Here is a 10,904-nt window from a genome sequence, read left to right on the forward strand (position 1 = left end):
TTAAATATCTCCTTGTCATCGACTTTACGCATTATGCCCAAAATGAGTTCAGCGATCCTATATTTATGGAGAAAATGCAGAAACAGGGTAACCATAATTCCTAGCTTTAAAAGGAGCCATTGACAGCTATTTGGAACAGTGAATGCGAGTGTGAGTGCAACCAAGACCGAGACCAGTGGGCAATTGGTTGAATTGTTGTTTGTGGTTTCGAGTTTTAATTAGTTACCAGGATAACAGCCCTTGGAGGTTGCAATCACTGTAATTTCTGTGACCAGGATAACTAATAACCGAAAGCAAGGAGGACATAAATTCCGTGTAGATAATTGATAATCGAAAGCGAGGATATAAATTCCCTGTAGATAATTGATAATCGAAAGCAAAGAGGATAGCAGTATGCCATAAACAAACAATTCGATTAATAATATTAATAATATTTGTGTTGGTGTCGTTGGGGTGCGCCAGGCTGGTGCTGTAGTGCAACGCACAAGCGACGCCCGAGAGCCCCAATAGCAAGCTATTGTGAGTGAGCCCTCCCCCTAGAAAAATACATTTAATATCATGTGGTTCTATGAACCACGTATCAGATATTAAACTGATAAGAACAGATACTACACTTGATCTTAGCCAAAAGGCTGAGAAAGGTATCCTTTCTCCCTCCTCTCTCCCTCCCTTTTCTACTACTTCCCCTCTCCTCTCATTTTACTCATTCTTACGTGTGGTATAAATCACTGATATTCCCTCTCACATAATACTTTTAATTTATTTAAATAAGCATGCTATGTATCATCAAATTTATACTCAATAAATAAGTTCATGTTTTTAATATCCTTACCATTTGCATTGAGTCGCCTCATTAGTTTCCTTGGTCAAATACCTCTTTCTCTCACCTCTGAAACAAGCCATGCACTTGGAAGAATGAGTATTCGACATATTTCATTTAAAAAACAGAGCGGGTAGACACAGACACACATGCACTATCATTGAGAGAAAGTTCATCCAACTCTGTACCCAAACAACCCATTAATGCCATCCACATTAGGATGTCGAATGTGTCGTGTGATGCCCAAGTTACTCTTCTTCTTCCTTTGGGGAAGGTGGTGACGAACAATTGAGGAGTATATGGAATTTGTTTCGGATAATGGAGATAAAGGCAAATCTTGATGCAATGTGGGAGGAGAGTTCTACATTACTAGTCTTATATACGAAACAAGATGTAATGTGGGAGTGTTGTTTGTTTGTTTATTATTATTATTATTAATCCACCATCGCCACAGAAAGCAAAAACGATTCTCGATTAAGATGTTTCAACCCTTGCTTATGCAAATGGGAAAAAAATCCTGCATTCACACATCCGCATCTAATACCGCTGATGTGGTCCATTCCACCGTTTGGACCTTGTTGACCATTGTAGCAACTCTGGGCAACTCAGTGCTAATTTGGCCTTTCCACGTCTTGCATCATTAGCGGCCACCAAACAATAACATCATTTTCGGCCTCGAAAAGTTCTATTTAAAGTACACACTCTATTCACGTAGTTTGTCTCATTGTGAGCTCTTTTATGACATATGGACTCAATTCTCGTTTCGTGAATAATAATTATGGCCCCGACAAGTTGGCAATTGATTTTCCACCTTAGCCCTTGTGACTCTTGGCCTTCCATACCTCATCTGCTCCCCTTCTTCTCTTTTCATTTACGAAGTTCTTTGTAAACACGAACGTATTCTCGTCTTTTGGGGAGGGTGTTGCACATGAGAGTAACTAAGCATCTCTCCTTACATATTGTCACCACCATGCAATTGACCATTTGATAACACTGCTTTCATTCTTCCGCGAATGTGTGTCTGTGTGTTTCATTCTATTTTCTTATTTCTACAATTGTAGTTATTTAGTTGTTCCTATAAATATTATTTTTTGTGGATTGGTGCATGTCCACGGATTCCCACCTCAATCTGGACCAACGATGTCAGAGACTTGTGTTGCTCGATGCATGCCCCTCTAACAAGATTAGGGTAGAAGTGGCTTGGTCAATCGATGTGGAATCCATATGGCTATCTTCATTTCCTGCCCAGATAACATCATATGGTAGAAGAAAATGGAGCAACTGACCCCATCACGTTGTTACTCCAAGATGTCGCGAACAATCGAGGAATCTAGACATTGAATTAGTGTGCTCGAATATTGCAACAAATCTCCACCATCATGGGTTCCTCTACTTCATCGAGCCTTCCCATCAATAGAGACATGCCTTTCCAGATATAAGCTAATATGGATATCCCTCTATTTGAAGAAAGGAGATGCATAATCTTTAAGGTAGTCTTTCAATTACTTATAGCCGTTAATAGATTCTTGGGTGAGGAGAAAATTAGAACCACGTGGCTTCCTCTAGTGAAACTCCTTACTATAGTAGGAGATGGGATAGGAGATGGGATAGGTATGGACGCTAGGATAAAGGGTGGGCACTAAGATAAAGGAGAAGCACGCGCGTGGAAAGGAGGATGCCCGTGTCCAGCATTGTTGGGACAACGATCATCAACGAGCACTATAGACGAAGAAGTGCAAAGTGCCATGTTTGAAGACACATACCCTGCATGGGGTGATTTTGTGGGTGCCCTTAAGGAGGAATATAACCACGCTGGGAACTGTAAGGACCAATACCCCAAATAGTTGCAATGCCACCAACGTCAGGATCAGACTGTACAGGATTGTACCAACACTTTTTATGGCTCATCTACAAAACCACAAAACTAACCAGTGTAGAGTTCTCAAGTGCAACGGTGGCTTGCACAAGTATATATGCGTATTAACATGGAGTCATTTGACATCTCAACGTGCTTGGAAGCGACCTATAGATATATGGTTAAAATTAAGGAGAATTTCAAGCACAAAGGTAAAGCAAGGTTTCCCCTTGACACAAACCACAACAACATGGTACTTGGAATTAACAATTTGATCCCTCGTATTCCTTTCACATAGCATACTTTCCCACTTTTAGCGCACGACAACCTTGAACATTGCAAAGGCATCCATGGTCCCTAACTTGGCACAACCAAATCCCTGTGGACTCGAGAAAAAGGCTCCAGAGGGGAAGATATAACCGTTGGGCTATGAGAGGATGAGTCCCATTCTAAGTTATCCATCACACAGAACTCTCAAATAACCGCTTTCATTATCAAGATGAAGATTCCCACAATATGTTTTTGGAGATGAAATGTAAGCGCACTCTCACTGGCATGGACAAGATCAAATTAACCTTCAAGAGGCAACATATTTACAACGATACACCATATTGATAACGGAAAAGCAATGAAGTAAACAATGACTATGGTTATTCAAAGTCCTTGCCTCATAGGATTTGTATCAAGTACAAACAGTAAGCGTCCCCTTGGTAACACAAACACAACATCATCATCCAACTATTCACTACACGAAGGCAAGGAAAAAAATATTCCCCCTGTTGTGAAAGCTTAAAAAGTGAAGAGTTTACGGTCCTTGTAAAGGCATTAGAATAAATGTTTTCCTCCTCATAAAAGCTTTAAAATGGAAGGTCTTTTTATCATTGTAAAGGCGTTTGCAGAAAAAATTCTCTTGCTTGGACTCGAAAATGGGTCTCTTAAATGACATTGGAGTATCCTAATCAATTTAAATACAACGATGCAACCATTTAGATATAAATGGAAGTAATTTTAAAGACATTTAAATTTAAAACTTTAAAATTTCGTAGATGTTGTAGTTTGTTCGCATCAATAATTAATAAACAAATCGCTATAATTTGTTTAAGGCAACACAACCCAAATTTCCAGCTTACGTTTGTCGTTGAGACGCAACAAGTGTATATTTACAACTTCTAGAAGCATCCTAATAGGCCATGCTAGGTGTGATGATGATTTGAAATATGACATGGCTTCAATCAAGATCCCACCAATCAACCGAAAGCAAATCTGAACCTCCTTGAGAACACAAGGCATTGTAGGAAGTTCATAAGGTGTTATTATGACATTGCTTTTTATTCTCAAATGATTCTTGGGAATCTTTTGATACGTTGAACAAGAAGCTAGTCAAAGCTCTTACTCTAGGAATTCATGATGGAAACATGCAATTTAGTGCACAAGACGGCGTTGGTTTTGATCTTCTCAATGATTTTAAGAAGATTTCAAAGACTTAGAGAGTGTTTTGGATCTGTTTGGTTCAGCACCTCAGGGTTAGTAGGACCCGATGTGATTATAGATGCGAGAGTAATATTTTTGAAGTCTAGCTTATGGCTAAAGCGGAGCAAGAGGAGACGTGGCCGTCGGAGCTAAAACAGGGGACATTTTTGCTAAAAATAACAGCACTGCACTCAGGGGCTAACACTAGCTCCTTCTGGGGATGAAAGCCTCCCTGTGAGGTTTCAAGAACTGCAGATTACTGCCTTTCCAGTTATAACCAAAACAAACTTATCTCCTAGTGTTCCATTGGGCATGGAGTTTATTTGCATAAAAAACAAAAATTGAAAAAACCTATTACAATATTAAGGCCTCAAAGCCTCATATGAAGTAAAATTTCAAAAATCGCCCATTGAATTGGCCATCAAAAACACCTTCCCCCTCCAAATTGTGCAGAATGAAAGTGTTGTTCATCTGAACTTGAGCAATGACAAATGGTCTCGTCCATAAGGCATCAAATTTACCATGGTTGCCCTTCTTTTCCTTCAATGCATCCCATTTGAGAACCCAATCACCAACCTGAAAATTGTCCCTTTTTGCCTTTCTATCAAAGGTTTCTTTGATCTTCTTCTGATGAATTCTTGACTTCTCAACCAGTTGTTCTCTGATCTGCTATAATTCAACCAAGTTACTCATTCTCCTTGCTATGTCATTCTCTTCATCCTATTCTTCTTGCAAAAATTTGGCCACGGGGAGAATCAGCTGGATAGGAAAAACAACATCAGTGCCATAAATCAGCTTAAATGGAGAATTTCCTATGGACTTCTTGTTGGTAACTATGTCAGCCCATAGTGCAAACTTCAACTTGGAATCCCAGTTCTTTTTTTTGTCCTCCAACAATTTTTTGATTATCCTTACAAGACTCTTGTTAGATGATTTTGCTAGACCATTGCCTTGAGGATAATATGAGGTAGAATGCACCAATTGAATGCCCATGGATTCACACATGTCTACCAATTCTTCTGCTCTAAAAGTTGCTGCATTATCAGTGACTAGTTTGGTTGGGAAACCAAATCTAGTGAAAATATTCTCATTCAAGAACTTTATGATAACCCGATGATTATCATTTTTAGTAGGTACAACCTCAATCCATTTGGTGAAATAATCAGTGGCTACCAAGATCCATTTGTGATGGCCACTAGAATGTGGATTGATCTCACCTATGAAGTCCAAGCCCCACTGCTGGAAGGGACCGTTGACGTGTACTGGTTTCAAGGACAGATATTTTAGCTGTTGTCTTCCTGCAAACCTCTGACATTTGTCACAAGACTTCACAAAAGAAAACACATCAGAGAACAAAGTAGGCCAATAATACCCAGCTCTCAGGATCTTGTGGGTCGTGGTTTTCCAATAATGATGCCCTTCGCAGATGCTAGAATGGAACTGGTGCGTGACTTCCACAAATTGTCCTTTGTCTAGACATCTCAAGAGGATCCCTGATGGGTCTTTCCAATAGAGCAGGTTTTCATTAATGTAGAATTTCGTTGATCTGAGCTTAATGGCCCAGGCTTGACTCAAGCTAAGCCCTAGAGGGACTTCTAGCTTCTGCAAAAAATGAACTACACTGGAATACCATTCACAGGTGGCTAGATTTTCAACCAAATATTGATTCTGCTCTTGCTCTTCTGCTGCTTCCTCTGTCTGCTCACCACCTGAATTTGAACCCACACAATCGATGTCTAACAAACTGCAATTTTCCTCAGCCATAAGCTTAGTCAAGCCCTGGCCTTTGATAAGCTTGGTGGACTTCACCTCTATGTTGAACTCTATGAATTTTGCAATCCATTTAGCTCTTTTTCCATCAATATCTGGTTGAGTTAGGACGTCTTTTACTAAGGTTGGAGGTACATATGCAACCACTTTGGAATGCAGAATATAAATTTTGAATGTCTTTAATGATTTCATGAGAGCATAAGCTTGTTTTTCAATAAGGTCATACCTTAGTTCAGCTTCCCTCAGAGTTTTGCTGAAAAAGGCCACAGGGTGCTCTACACCTTCATCGTTTTTCTGTAATAGAACTGCTGCAAGTGTATCATAAGAGGCAAAAGAGAAGATATAAAACTCCCTGGTATAATCTGGGCTGATTAGAGTGGGAGCTTCCATGATAGCTTGTTTGTTGGCTTCAAAAGAGCTTCTTGAATCATCTGTCCATTTTATTTTTGATCCTTTCTTTAGCATGGAAGTGATGTGCTTCACTAGCTCTGCGAAGTTTGGAATAAACCTCCTGACAAAGTTAATCTTACCTAGGAAAGATTGAATGTCCCCTTTTGACCTTGGGATGGACAATGTTTGAATTGCTTGAACTCTTGTTGGATCGATCTTCACACCTTTAGCGGAAACAATATGTCCCAGCAATTTGCCTTCTTCTAGAGAAAACTGTGACTTCTTTGGGTTTATAGAAATTGCAAAACGTTTGCATTTTAGAAACACCTTCTTCAAATGCTGCAAATGGTCCTTGTCACTGCTGGAAAAGATTGTTATGTCGTCAAGTGAAATAAGGACAAACTTGTCATTTTCTCCCACAAAGGCTATGTCCATGGCCCTCTAAAAAGTAGCCTCAACATTCATTAGTCCAAAAGGCATCTTGGAGTACATGAAAGTGCCCCAAGAAATAGTGAAGGCGGTCTTTTCCTGATCTTCTGGATGTACAACAATCTGATTGTAACCTGAAAATCCATCTAGGAAAGATATGACTCTAGCCCCTGAAACTCTTTGCAGCAAGTGTTCCATCTTAGGCAGGGGGTAGTTGTCTTTTTTAGAGAATTTGTTCAGATTCCTAAAGTCAACACAAAGCCTGATTTCTCCATTCTTCTTTCTTACTACCACAAGGTTAGCTATCCACTTTGAATACCTTAGGGGAACTACGATCTTGGCATCCAACAACTTCTTGATTTTCTTTTCAATCAAAGGCAATAAGAGAGGGCTGATAGGTCTTAATTTCTGCTTAAAAGGGATGGTGTTCTTCTCTAGCGGGACCTTATGCTGAATGATGTTGGCGTCATAGGTCTTAAGATCACTATATTCCCAAGCAAAAATATCAGCAAATTGTTTCATCATGGTGCAATACTCGAAACTTTGGACGGAAGACAAGTGAGTGGACAGATTTATGTACTTTGGATAGGCTGGACTCCCTACATTGTCTATGAACAACATACTCGTTTTCTTTTTTGGCAGGCTTATAAGGTATATCATTATGATCAAACAACTTCTCTAGGGGCACCAATCCTTTGGGTATATAGTTACTAGGTAGCTGAACAATGTTGTCCTGACCAATTTCATCCTTTAGCTTGGACTGGTTGCATTCTTCAATGGTTTTGTTTTCTTGGTCGACATGCATTTTAGAAAATTCATCAATGACTTGTAAAAACTTATTAATTTCATCATCATCTTCAAAAAATTTCCAATATTTCACGTTGTCAGGCAGAGATGGTCTATATTTCACCTGAACTTCATAATTCAATTTAGGAGGCAAAGGAGGAATAAACGAGCTAGCAAACACAGCAAGGGAATCAACAAGCTCGTTCTTCATCCTTGGGATGTAAGAAATGCCGAAAATATTAAAAGAATACTTGAGCTTCCATACCTCATCTCTGTATGCTTTCAGCCTTGGATGCTTTGCTTGGAAAGTTTTGTTGACCCGCTGAATGATAAGGTTTGCATATCCAAACACCTTCAGGCCTTTGATGCCCATTTCTTTAGCAACGTTTAAGCCCAATATCAAGGCTTAATACTCTGCTATGTTATTTGTGACCTAAAAAGTTAATTTGAAAGATAAATGAATGCATTCTTGTGTGGGGGACACAAGGACTACACCTGCCCTTGTAGCTTCCTTAGAGCAAGCTCCATCAAAGAACATGTCCCAAATTTGTGGGCCTTCTTCCTCTGTGATTTGGAAAACCGGTTTCTTAAGTTGCATGGAGGCCAACTGGGATTCTTCAACCTGAAGAATATATGCTCCAAAATCAATGTCAACAGCATAGATGGGATGATTAGTGGGATTCCTTTCATCACTGACTATATAAGCCAACTGAACTTCCCTATATAATCTCCTACTCTCACCTCCAAAAGCTAGGACAGTAGCATGGGACAGATCATTTTGCAATGTTCTGCCTAATATCTTGATCCAACCTCTGGAGAGAAACATGCCAAACTTGGGGGGAACATCTGCTACCACAATATCCATCACCATGCTCTTCATGGGCAGCTGAGACAAGGTGATGGCTAGGTATTTGATTAATCCCAAACATTTCACTTTTCTAGAGTCAAAAGAAAACAGGTCATGATAAGACTTGGTAATGTCAAGACCCAACTCATCCATAACAGCATTGGGCATTAGATTATGGCTGGCTCCTGTGTCCAGAAGGCATTTGAGAAGGATTTTGTCATGAATAGTCAAAGATACATAAAATGATGGGAAGTTGTCATCACAATTTTCAATCATTAGGCTGAGAACAACAACTGGTTTGTCCTCTTACAGATTTACATAGTCAGTGGAGGCTTTGATGGCTTTAGGCTCAAGGGCCTCGAGGATAGATATCTTGAAGGACTCATTCTTCATTAGTTCAATCAGAGGTATAGGTATGCTTAGCTTCTAAATTTCTGATTCAAAACTAAAAGGAGAAGGAGACTTGTCAAGGCCTCTTACCTCATGCGCTGGAGCTTTGAGGATGATAGGATCAACTGCTTGTCATTTTTGCTTATTAGCTTGTTGTATTGCAGGGACAACAGCTCTCTGAATGGGAGTTTCCTTGGCATTATTCGTCTTCGACCTCAGATTATATTTGTGTTGATCAGCAGTTTGTAGAACAGCTCCACCGTCCCACTCTTGGCAGATCTGGTCATTGAATAATGACTTTTCATAGGCAGTTGAGGCCAAAAAGGAGGCACTACCTTTTTCTTCCAGACAATGGATCTCATCATCTTCTTCAAACTACTCTTCTTCCATGACTACATTCTGGAAAGAGGTCTTCACCCTTTGGTCTTCATTGGCATCTTTGCTTCTTTGCAGAATCTGCAACTGCTCATTAACTCTTCTATATGAATTTGGATTTCTACGAGCAAAGGTATTAGGAACTCTTCCTTTCCCAGGGTGTTGCTCAACCTTTAATTTGGAGATTTCAAAGGCTAATGACTCTATCATCTTGGTCATTTTATCTATCTTGGTATCTGAAGATGATGAAGATTCACCCCTCTGTCTCCTTCTATCAACATTCCCCTTGAGCTTCTCTGCAGCCATGATGTTTGATTCTACTTCCAACGCTGCATCCTGCATATCAGCCAAGGTAGCACATCGTCTCTCCCTCAACAGTAGACAGAAGTCAGAATCAAAGGCACTGGAATAGGTGAGTTTAGCAGAGGTAGTGGTGGGTTTTACTTCAGCTGGTATCTTGTTGTACATACAGTTAAACCTCTTATTAAAATCAGACAACAACTCACCATTTTCCCTCTTTAAGTTCCCAAAATCGGTGTGGTAGTAGAGTAGATCCTTCTTATCCCCCCAATGCTTTAGGAATGCATCATTTAAAGCCTCAATATCTGCTATAGAACTTGGGATCAGTTCTCCGAACCATTTTCTAGCCTCTCCATCTAGACTTTAGACAAAGAATCTCATCCATACATCATCTTCTGTTATGAAACCAGCTCACAAAAAGATAGAAAAGAGAGATCCACGCCTTAGAATTCAGCCTCTTCGAGGGGGCAACCTCCTTTACATTACATAAATGAACAATTCTTGGATGATACAAATGAAAATACCTCCTTTCTATATATAGGAGTCTAAGTGGTCCCAATACAATCAAAGCCTACATAACAATAATATTGTAGGGCACAACAATAACAATAGTGGGCTTCTATGTGGCACAATAGTAACAATATGGGCACTACATGGGTACATCAATATAAATAAGGGGTATAACTACAATAGTAATGGGGTAATCACTAGTATTATAGGGACCCAACATGCCCCTCTCCTTCAAAAAAGTGTTGTCCTCAACGCTTGAGTAGTTCAGGATACTTCTGCATAAAATTCTCGTCCTCCCATGTGGAATCTTCAGCGGATAAGTTCTTCCACTTGATAAGGTACTCTGAAATTGATCGATTTCGTAGCTGTCGAGTTCTTGTTTCTATAACTGCTTCCGGTTCCAATATAATTTTTCCTTCTTCATCAAGTTCTGGCAATATTGTTTGAACTGGGAGCTTGTCGCCTATAACCTTCTTTAAGCATGAAACATGGAAAACTGGGTGCAATCGAGAAGCTGCAGGAAGCTCCAATTTGTATGCCATAGTACCAATCTTTTGCAACACCTTGTATGGACCATAATACTTTGGTGATAATTTATTATCCTTCTTAGCTTGCTTGAGGGACATTTGCTTATATGGTTGTAGCCGTAGGAATACCCAATCACCTACATCAAAACTTCTTTCACTGCGATGTTGATCTGCCTGTTGTTTCATTCTATTCTGTGCCAACACAAGGTTATCCTTTAAGAGTTGGAGGACTTGTTGTTGATGTTCGATGTGATGTTCCACTGCCTGAACCTTAGAATTTTCTCTTAAATATGATGTGATGGATGGTGGTTGATACCCATAAAGTGCCATAAATGGGGTCATTTTTGTTGCTGTATGAAAGGAAGTGTTATACCACCATTCAGCCAGAGGCAACCATTTGACCCATTGTGTCTGTTTATCAGATACAAAGCAACG

General features: G+C 39.7%; 1 non-coding gene across 1 annotated transcript; it reads right to left on the reverse strand.

Moving 5' to 3' along the window:
- Positions 1 to 448: 448 nt before the first annotated feature.
- LOC149205671 (U2 spliceosomal RNA) lies at positions 449 to 645 on the reverse strand. Its single transcript, XR_016253136.1, has one exon. It is a non-coding gene; the product is annotated as a U2 spliceosomal RNA (small nuclear RNA).
- Positions 646 to 10,904: the final 10,259 nt, after the last annotated feature.

This window comes from Pinus tabuliformis, chromosome 1_2 (assembly GCF_031772625.1).
Source record: "Pinus tabuliformis cultivar Carrire ecotype Pingquan chromosome 1_2, CPIR1, whole genome shotgun sequence".
Classification (NCBI taxonomy): Eukaryota; Viridiplantae; Streptophyta; class Pinopsida; order Pinales; family Pinaceae; genus Pinus; species Pinus tabuliformis.